This window comes from Argiope bruennichi, chromosome 10 (genome assembly GCF_947563725.1).
Source record: "Argiope bruennichi chromosome 10, qqArgBrue1.1, whole genome shotgun sequence".
NCBI lineage: Eukaryota > Metazoa > Arthropoda > Arachnida > Araneae > Araneidae > Argiope > Argiope bruennichi.
In genome coordinates this window covers 104,395,787-104,407,048 of record NC_079160.1, presented here as the reverse complement: position 1 = coordinate 104,407,048, position 11,262 = coordinate 104,395,787, and the positions used below count along the sequence as shown (strand labels likewise).

The following is an 11,262-nucleotide window of genomic DNA, read 5'->3' as shown; positions in this document are numbered from 1 at the left end:
TTTCCCTGTACCAATTTTGTCCAAAATTTGATACCATTCTAAATTTATTATGTAAAAATTGCATACTAAAATTCAAGTGTCTAATTTATCCCTTTTATAACTTGGGACATTATCTTTCCCACGCATAGGCATACTCCCGCACAATAAATCTGATCCGAACACAACAGCATTTTTGAAAAATATGTTTTCCCTTTACCAATTTTGTCCAAAATTTGATACCATTCTAAAATTATTATGTAAAAATTGCATACTAAAATTCAAATGTCTAATTTCTCGCCTTTATAACTTGGCACATTAACTTTCCCATGCATAGGCATACTCCCGCACAATAAATCTGATTCGAATACAACAGCAACCAATCCCTTTACCAATTTTTTCCAAAATTTGATACCATTCTAAAATTATTATGTGAAAACTGCATACTAAAATTCAAGCGTCTAATTTCTTGCCTTTATAAATTGGCACATTATCTTTCCCCTGCATAGTCATACTCCCGCATAATAAATCTGATCCGAACACAACAGCATTTTTGAAAAATATGTTTTCCCTTTACTAATTTTGTCCAAAATTTGATACCATTCTAAAATTATTATGTAAAAATTGCATACTAAAATTCAAATGTCTAATTTCTCGCCTTTATAACTTGGCACATTAACTTTCCCATGCATAGGCATACTCCCGCACAATAAATCTGATTCGAATACAACAGCAACCAATCCCTTTACCAATTTTTTCCAAAATTTGATACCATTCTAAAATTATTATGTGAAAACTGCATACTAAAATTCAAGCGTCTAATTTCTTGCCTTTATAAATTGGCACATTATCTTTCCCCTGCATAGGCATACTGACGCACAGTTTATCTGACAATAAATCTGATCCGAATAGAACAGTATTTTTGAAAAATATATTTTCCCCTTTACAAATTTTGTCCAAAATTTGATATCATTTTAAAATTGTGGTATAAATATCACATACAAAATACAAGCGTTTAATTTGCTGCATTTATAAGCCTATTCATTTTTAAATGCATATGTATATTGACATACAGTTTATTCGAAGATAAATTTGAACCGTAGCGAATAAATATTTATGAAAAACATGTTTTTCCATTGGCCATTTGATCCAAAATTTTTATGCTTTATACATTTTTTTTATGTAAAGATCACATATTAATCTGGCTTGTTGTATTTTTATGTTAAAATATTCACAAATGCAGGTATATTGATATAATCTATGCGTTGAACTTTATCCGTAATTCGATATACATATGCAATACTCCTGATAAAATTACATGGCAAATTTTATCTATATAACTCTCTGCATTTCACAGCTAATTTCTTCATAATGACATGAACATATAGACAAACATCCTACTGAGGGATTTCATTCAGGCTTATATATTTGGTATAAATAGTTTAGTTATATTAACATCCCGTTGTAAAGCAACTCTAGGGCTATTTTTGGGGCCGACCTCGTAATGTTGAACCGTGATCAGATGACAAGAACGACACCTGCGCTAGTACAAGACGTTTGGTGCTAACGGATTTGACGTGCAACAGACCCTTTTACACGACAGTTCTTCGGTGGAATCGAGTCTCAAACCTGAAACCCTACGGCTCACAAGCCGGGACCTTGCCACCAGGCCACCACGGCCTCTACATTTCGTATAAAGCTCAAGTACCTAATTTCATGCATTCAGTTGGCTTCATTTTTCTGTTACCCCTTTACAGCTTTATTAGCATTCTTGAATAATTTGTAATAATAATTTAAATAATTTATTCTTATTGTCGTATAACTGGAGAAATAAGAAAAGAAATTTTGACAAAAATTTTTGCTCCTAAATTCTATTATTTCATCCCATTTCAAAAACAAAGTAATTAATTACAATACCGAATAAAATTAATTAATACAAATACTGAAAAAAAAATGATGTCGTGAAAATTTGAAAAAAATGTTAATGAAATTTTATCTTTATAGATCTGCTTTAAACCTAAATAGTTTCATATCAGATTTTTAAAAAAGCATGATTTATTTTATTTGCCATTTAAGATAATAAAAATTTCAGTAAAACAAAAATGTACATATTTTTAGTGTAAATGAATCATAGACTATTTTAGATTCAATAATTTTTAATTATATCATGATATAAATTAGAAACCATTGGATTTTATATACAAAAAAAACAAACCTTGGCAATATTTACAACTAATTTTCTAATTATGTTTTTCAGTGTAAATAAATAAAAAAATATTAAACAAATTTACTTTGATTAAGGCAAACTCGTTAAAATTAATCTTTAATAAAAAGAATCGTTTAATTACTTTGTTTTCTGGTTTTATACAATAGAATTCTACTTGTACATTTTCCAGGGGACCAAAGATTGGTGTAAATGATAGGAAATATAAAATATAAATCCCATTTACATAAGCGAAAATGCTCAGAGAAAAGAAAACACTTCATAAATGCATGTTATAAGCGAGAGTATTTAGTTCTCAATCTAGTGCTTATCTCAAATAAATATTTAATGCAAAATAATTACTAGCACCACTCTACCTTTGTACTTCTGCTTATCCAGTGGCTAATTAAAGATAAATTTTTCTTTTAATTTGGTTGTTTTTCATAGTACGAGCCTTAAATTATAAAAAGTGTAATGAATGTTTTTCCTGTGCTTGATACATTAATATTTCAATAAACAACGTTGCATTTCCGATATTAGCGAGAAAAAAAATATCTGATTTTTTTTTTCTGTATGATGCCTTAATGTTTCAATAAGCAATATTTCATTTATGATTACACAATCAATGCTTCTCGGATTTGGTTCATATTAAGAAAGACACAATCGATGTTTCTCTATTAAATTTGGTAATTCTAAACAGAGTTTTATTTGCATCTCGTATTACTTTTTCATATGCGCAGTATAGAGAAAATATAGTAATCGTCAAAAAAATCGAACTCGAGATTTTAAAGAATCTCCATGCTTCAGATCTCCCCGACTTCGAAAAACACATTTCTGGGAAATGTCCGTCTGTCTGAGACAAAGATAACTCAAAAAAGCTTTGAATTAGACGGCTGAAATTTGGTTTACAGTGTTTACACTGTGATGGATTGTTATGAGCGAGGATAGAACCTGGGACCTTATGGTTCGCAGCCCAATAACATGACCACGATACAAAAGCAATTGCTCGGGTCGCATAGTTGTTAACTGGCTTATAAGCTTTCACCACAACACCAAATTTTCAGATTCCTATCAATCTTATGAAAATCTGTTCAGAGGAAATCCGTCTGTCCGGTTGATCGAATATAAGTTAACGCGATAACTATAAAACGAAGAGAACTAGACAGATAAGATTCTTCACACAGATTTAACATCTCTAGTGAAGACACCTGTCAAATTTAAGAGCCAAATCCGACAACAGTTTGATTGTCTGTCTATCTGTACTTTCAGAAACACGTAAACGTGTTAATTCAAAAATGCAATGACTTAAATATATCAAATTTGGTATGAGATTTAGTGACTACAAGTGCGGGTTTGTGTTAAATCTTTGTTCCTATGTGTCTAAAGTCCCGTTCCAACGGCCAGTATGCGTCTTGAATCTGGTGCATGTTGTCCTTTTTCCTCTGTGATTTTCCTGGGCTCTTTGGTGTCTATTCATTTTACCAACAGTTTAGAGGAAGCTCCCGATCGATGTCCACAAGCGAGAGTAGTCTTACAGTGGTCGGATGGCAGATTTATGACCGTACCCTTAAAGGCAACGAGCCATCGGAACGGGACTAAAAGCACAAATTCGGTTTTCGGGTATTATTAACAGCGTGCCAAGGTTTAATCTCCAAAAGAAACTCGCCAAGGATCGCACAATAGATTCAGTAAAAATGCTAAATTCAAGCCAAGGGCTAAAATTTCGTAGCTATTCGGAACCAATGCCTTGCAATGGGCTCTCTGGGATGACAAATTTATTAGAGAGTATGTTAGAAAGATTTGAAAGACAATTCCTGCTGGTTTTCTCTGTCTTTCATGTTAAAAAAGATCATTAAACTTAATATTTCCTCACCTTCCGCATATTATACCATGGTTACTCGAAGTGTTTCTAGTTGGTTACGATGCCATTTCACTTCAGTTTTATTCCCGTTCAACCTGCTTGGCGCAGTATAAATGACTGTAAATACAAAATTTCATTAAACGCTAATTTGAAGATTTTAATACATACAAATTTGAGGAAACAAACAAAAAGTATTGAAAACGATGATAAAATTTCAAATAGTAGAACTTCAAAATAGCTTTGGTAAGATTTCTAGATATAGATAATTGACGAATGAAATCAAAAGGTGTGTTCTCCTCTCAACTTTCTTATGTATTTCCACATAAGTTAAGCTGAGTCTAATATTTTGGATAGCTTACCTTTAGCCAATTCAAAATTTGATTTGAAACTACATTTTTGGAAATCAAGACTACTTACCGCATACCATATTTGCAGCTTGTTGAGTTTCTGAGCTATTGTGGTGAAAGCTTATAAGCCAGATAACAGCTACGCTACCCGAGCAATTGCTTTTGTATCGTGGTCATGTTACTGGACTACGAACCTCAAGGTCCCAGGTTCTATCCTCGCTCATCACAATTCGCCACATTGATGACCTCGGGCGATGAACCTTCAACTTTTGTACAGCTGTTGTGGCGCCATCTACCCAGAGAAAACCAAAGTCGTCAGATTCACTTGACGCAGCAAACCAAAGTCGTCAGACTCACTTGACGCAGCATCAGCAACCACTCACCCACACACGCTGGCCATAACGCTTGGCGCTACTCAAATGGCTACAGGCGCGTTAGAATCAACAGCTAATACATTACCACTCAACACATATCGTTCGTCTCACCTCCGACTCACTGGAGGGAGAGTCTGTGATGAAAGCTTATAAGTCAGTTAACAGCTACGCTACCCGAGCAATTGCTTTTGTATCGTGGTCATGTTACTGAACTGCGAACCACAAGGTCCCAGGTTCTATCCTCGCGCATCACAATTCGCTACAGTATCATATTCACATGCGAATGAATAGACGAACTAACAGACAATTAAACTCTTGAAAGATTTGTTGGCAAATACAAAATGTATCTTCAATTCTAAAGATAATACCACTTACTATATTCTATCTAAGCAACCACTTTTTTTATGTTATAACATTTCCAGATACATAAATGGACGATTAGATCTATCACTGACAGATTGGATTTAAAAACCGATTCATATCTGCAGTTCTGTAAATAAAATAAGCCCCAAATTTCATATAACAAGCTCATTACTGATACTCTTTCCATATCAAGTTGGAATGATTAATAATATACAAGGGCATTCATTAGAGAGAACGATAGAAAGTTTCGAGGGGACCACTCCAACTGATTGGAATTATGTTTGCCTGTCCCCCTGCAAAAACGATATCTTGAAACAGATTCTACTAGACGGATCAAATTCAGTATAGGGTATCTACATCAAATTTGTAGATTTCCATCAAATTTTGAACGAAATCTATTCAGAGGAAATTTGTCTCTATGATTGTTCGAGGACAAGTGAACACGACAAATACGAAACATAAAGAGCACGCTAGAAAGTTTCGAGGAGACCACTCCAACTGATTGGAATTATGTTTGCCTGTCCCCCTGCAAAAACGATATCTTGAAACTGATTCTACTAGACGGATGAAATTCGGTATAGGGTCTCTACTTCAAATTTGTAGATTTCTATCAAATTTTTAACGAAATCTATTCAGAGGAAACTTGTCTCTCTCCGATGATCAAGTGAACACGACAAATACAAAACATAAAGATCTAGATAGATAAATTGTAATACTTAGATTTAGCCTAAATCCACATTAAATTTTGAACTAAATCAGCAAAAAATTGACCTCCATTTTGTTTACATATAAACTCAATAATTAAAAAGCATAACAACTTAGAAAAATGAAATTTGGTTCAAATTTTTAACCTGTAAATTGTAGACTTTTTTTTTCGAATCAAATTTTGTGCCAGTTATGTTAAAAGTTTAATTTTCGTTGGTCAACATTATTGTATGCGTAAAAACGTATTAATCCAAAAAACGGTATGATATAAATAAATGAAATTTGGTATGCGATTTTGCAACTACAATTGTAATTCAATGTTATATTTTAGTGTCAATTGATCGTAAAAAAAAAAAAAGCCTCTAAAACACATATTGGATTTTTAGGTACTTGTGCATTAACTGCATATGAATAATAATCGCCAAAAAGCGCCAACAATTGCATACAAGATTCAGTAAAAACGCTAGATTCACTCCAAAAGTTAATCTTTCCTTATTATTATACGCCAATGACATGAAATTAATATATAAACATTGGTTTCCTTCCTTATATTACGAAGCACACTACTCTCATGTGGGAAAATAAAAATATGAGTACTTGTCACATTCTTTGCTTTGACCAAAGATCATAATTTTATTTGAGAGGAAGGGGTAAAACCTTTATTACAGTTTAATTGTATCAACATCCCGTTTTAAAGCAATAGAGGGCTATTTTGGTACGGACCTCATAATTTTGAACCCCGGTCAGACGATGAGGACGACATCTAAGCTGGCACCCCTCCTCTAAATTTCTACATCACACCACCTGCGGGATATTTCGCCTCGACGGATTTTGCATGCCCCAGATCCCCTTGCACGGCGGTTCTTAGAAGTAATCGAGTCGCGAACCTGAAAACCTCCGGTTCCGCAGCCAAGACCTTACCACCAGGCCACCGCGACCCACCTTTACTAGAGAGTGTGCGAGGAAGTTCTGGAGTGGCCACTTTCGCTAGTTTATAGTTCACTGTTTATCGTGTTCGGGTCGAATTCTTTTGCTTTTAGAATAAGAATTCCCGAAAAATAACACGTTGTTGTTACGTATGGCACTGACAAACTGATATTTAAGTCGAGTGTGCAGTAGCTACTGAGGGCAAAGGCCCCTGAACACCCGAGGGCAGAAGTCTGACTTCTAGCTCATATGATGATGATGATACACACATTCGTTTGCACAACCCCTTTTTAGAGGGGAGGGGGGGCTCTTTCACACACTTCACAGATAGTACACAGGGGGAGGGGGGGGGAGAACAACCATGACCGAATCAAGACTCGAACCCGGGACGCGCAGATCATGGAGAAGACGCTCCATCCCTAGGCCAGGTAGCCAGCAATAAATAAATAACATAAAAATAACGTTGTTTTCCATTGGTGGATGGCACGTTAATTTTTGATGGATAAGGTTATGATCTTGAAAGTATATCATCCGTTAATTATAAAATATACAAAATATAATATGGGCTCAAAATCTTCAGACAATGCGATTATAATACTTGAAAATTAAGACAAAAAATACTTTATGATCACACATTCTTTAGGCTGCATATTTTAGCTCTTTATATTTATTAATGAATAAAAGACAGCTAAATATATCCCTGCTGTAGACACTAATGACTGTGACAGGGTTTTAGTTATCACTTAAACAATTAAAATTGGAGTGCGATATCGCTTATAAAACTAGCAGGTTAGCAGAAACTTTCATGTCGCCTTTTTTCAATAAGCTAGCTGGCAAAGAAAATTATTTTAACCCGTACGCTGCCATGACTGATACCTGTGATTCGGACCACTATCGAATAAGATGGTTACTTATTTGCTCTCTTTTAATTAGTAGAGAAGAAAATATCTAATTATATAATATGTACGAACCACAGGCGATTTACGTGCTAAGCAAAGTGTTAAAACAAGGATATATAAACTAAACATCAACTTGTTCTACTCGCATAAAATTCTACATTGACTGAGAACTTTTGCTGTCACGCCAATGTGAGTGACATGGCAGTCAACGTTTTAATTTGATTAACTATTTCAATTAAGTTCGCTGACGAACTTCTACTTTTCTAAATCGCTATTTTCACTTCCTAGCTTATTTTTCGAAATTTAAGATCACAAGAAAAATTTGAGATTGCTGTGGCTCAAACATGAAAATCCGGTTGGAGTAATCCAAAATGTCCTCCAAGGCTCCCAAAGAAGGAGGCTGAGGCCCTAGACCACTGAGCCTTTCTCAATTGGTGATTGGTCCCTAGCCGCCTCCCGGTGTCAGTGATTTGGGGGTTGGCGGCAGCTGAGAGAAGAGCTCACAGATCTCTACCACAAATGTAGCCACTGAAGAAGCAGAACTGGCAGTGATCGTACGGAGCTTAGAACCGTGTTCCGATTTTTAGAATCAGCACGCAACACGCTGACGCGCTGCCTTCGAAATTACGGCCTGTGGTAGGACAGAACCACGTGCTTTTCGCGGTCGAATGTTTAGAGAGCGCGATTTCGAAAAGCTGGTGCCTGTTAATCAACAAGTGACAAGACCGTTTTATTTATTTAATAAGTAAAATTCTTCTCTGCTTTTTCATCGTTCGTGTGACGCTTTTGACATGTGGATTTCTGCGCTCAGCCGGCACGGATTGTGTTCATCGAAATGATTGATTGATTTAGTCTGATCAAGAATCGTTTGCTATTGAAGAATTCTTTTTTTATGTATATATACATGACTGTTATTATTCCAAAGTGTTGTTGTGACTTTTTTACTTTTCCGATGGCGAAAAGTTAGCATGGAGGACAACGACGAAATGGATTAGAATAAAGAAGGGATATTGTTTTTAATGGTCGTTTTCTTCCGTTTTGGAGTATTATAGGAAGAATTTTTCGAAGTTATTAGTTTGCGTGATCGTCAATTGCATCTGTCAATAAACCTGTTTATATCAACTGTTTTTAATGTTGCTGAGCAACTGACCATCGATTAAAAACTATGTTTGAAGACCTGTCTGAGTAAGTATATTTTCCATTGATTATCTTTTTATGATAGTTATTTCAATTTTTAATGGCAAGCATCGGTTAAAAGTTTTTGAGTAACTAGATGATCACTTATCTGTTTGTTAGTGGGAACTGATTAGGAAATGAGTTTAGAATGTTTAACTGGTGTAAGGGCTATTTATTTATGCTGTAACAACTGATACGAAACTTTATCCAGGTGAGAGCTCCTGAATTTTTAAGAAACATTTTAATTTTTAAGTTGTAATTTGTATTTTCGTGAGATTGGTATTACGATTATTAAGGAATTTTTAAACTCGAACACGGAAAGTACCGATGGAAAATGTTCATCGTTTTTACTCGCAATCAAATTTCTAATTCTACAACATGATGTCAATATTAACATCATTTTGTTAAAATGACCATGAATGAATCAGTTATCATAATTGTTTTGTATATTTAATCCAGGTGAAAACTTCTGAATTTTTAAAAAAACATTTTAATTTTTAAGTTGTAATTTGCATTTTCGAGGGATATTGGTATCATTTAAAATTACGATTATTAAGGGATTTTTAAACTCGAACACGGAAAGTACTAATGGAAAATGTTCATCGTTTTTATTCGCAAAAAAATTTGGTGTTATAGATATTAATATTATGTTGTTAAAACTAATAATAATCAACTATCATAATTGTTTTGTATATTTAATCCAGGTGAGAGCTCCTGAATTTTTAAGAAACATTTTAATTTTTAAGTTGTAATTTGTATTTTCGTGAGATTGGTATTACGATTATTAAGGAATTTTTAAACTCGAACACGGAAAGTACCGATGGAAAATGTTCATCGTTTTTACTCGCAATCAAATTTCTAATTCTACAACATGATGTCAATATTAACATCATTTTGTTAAAATGACCATGAATGAATCAGTTATCATAATTGTTTTGTATATTTAATCCAGGTGAAAACTTCTGAATTTTTAAAAAAACATTTTAATTTTTAAGTTGTAATTTGCATTTTCGAGGGATATTGGTATCATTTAAAATTACGATTATTAAGGGATTTTTAAACTCGAACACGGAAAGTACTAATGGAAAATGTTCATCGTTTTTATTCGCAAAAAAATTTGGTGTTATAGATATTAATATTATGTTGTTAAAACCAATAATAATCAACTATCATAATTGTTTTGTATATTTAATCCAGGTGAGGGCTCCTGAATTTTTAAGAAACATTTTAATTTTTAACTAGCGCCATTAAAAATTAAGAATGTTAGGAATTTTTAAACTCAAAAATGGAAAGTACTAATGGAAAATGTTCGTGGTTTTTATTCGCAAACAAATTGGGAACTGTAACAACATGATGTTAATATTAACATCATGTTGTTATAATTGCCAGCAATCGACTATTATAATTGCTTTGTATGTTGATTTTTAAATTATACGTCTATATTATAAGTTATTAATGAACAAGGGCTTCATTTCAAAGATTCATTCAGAAAATTTGCATCTTTTTACTATGATATAAACTGTTTACTAATTACATAGAAAATTAGAGCGTATTTAATGCCTAAAGTAAAGCGCTTGTTTTTTCTTCGAAATAATGCATTTTTGAACAAATAGGCTAAAAGCTAATTAATTAAAATAGGCTAATTAGAAAAATGTAAACAAGTGTTTCTTTAGTATATTTAACGCAATTGTTTCTTTTCAACTAACCTTGAAATTTTCTTTTGTATTGAATTTTATTGATACAGATAATTTTTTTTCGACAAAGTATAAGATAAATTTATGCATCATTAATTTTTTAATATATTTATTACCATTTCTATGGTGATGTGACATCGATTAATTACCATTAAAATAGGAAAACTGACCTTACTTAGAAAAAAAATGTTATATTTATCCGACATGCTTATATGCATCTATTAACAATTTTTTTTTCTTGTATTGGGTTACATACTAAAAAAAAAATGTCATTCCCCCCCCCCCCCCAAATTGAGAATTTTTCCTCTCACCCTCTCGCTTTTTTTTTTTTTTTTTTTTTTGGTATAATAATTTTCTGAATAAGACCAGTGATGGTTTTCATACTGCATGCTTACAAACTTTACTGAAATGCTCATTTAATTCCATATTAAATCTTAAATCATTTACAATATAAATAAAAAATATTCAACTGTCTTTTAAGATTCAGAGTTTTTCTTTTAAGACGAATCTAAATTGGGATAGAAAATGGAAAATACTTTAATATATTTATGTTTGAGATCAATGATTTGGCTTAGGCCTAATAGAAATAGTAATTAATTTAGAATTCTTTGGACTTCTAAGATTTAAAACATACATTTTCATGTAAACGAAAACGATAATGAAACCTGTGGAGACTCTTTTATCATGGCGCATATTTTTGTATTCTCTTTAATCTTTCCTATCAGACATATCTTTTT

General features: G+C 33.0%; 1 protein-coding gene across 2 annotated transcripts in view; it reads left to right on the top strand.

Annotated features, from left to right (window-relative positions):
* The first annotated feature begins 8,214 nt into the window (after positions 1-8,214).
* LOC129988084 (zinc finger MIZ domain-containing protein 1-like) overlaps positions 8,215-11,262 on the top strand; it is a 213,915-nt gene continuing 210,867 nt past the window's right edge. For both annotated transcript variants that reach the window (XM_056096207.1, XM_056096206.1), the window contains exon 1: positions 8,215-8,840. The gene's annotated coding sequence lies outside the window, so the exon portion shown is untranslated. The remainder of the gene's footprint in view (positions 8,841-11,262) is intronic.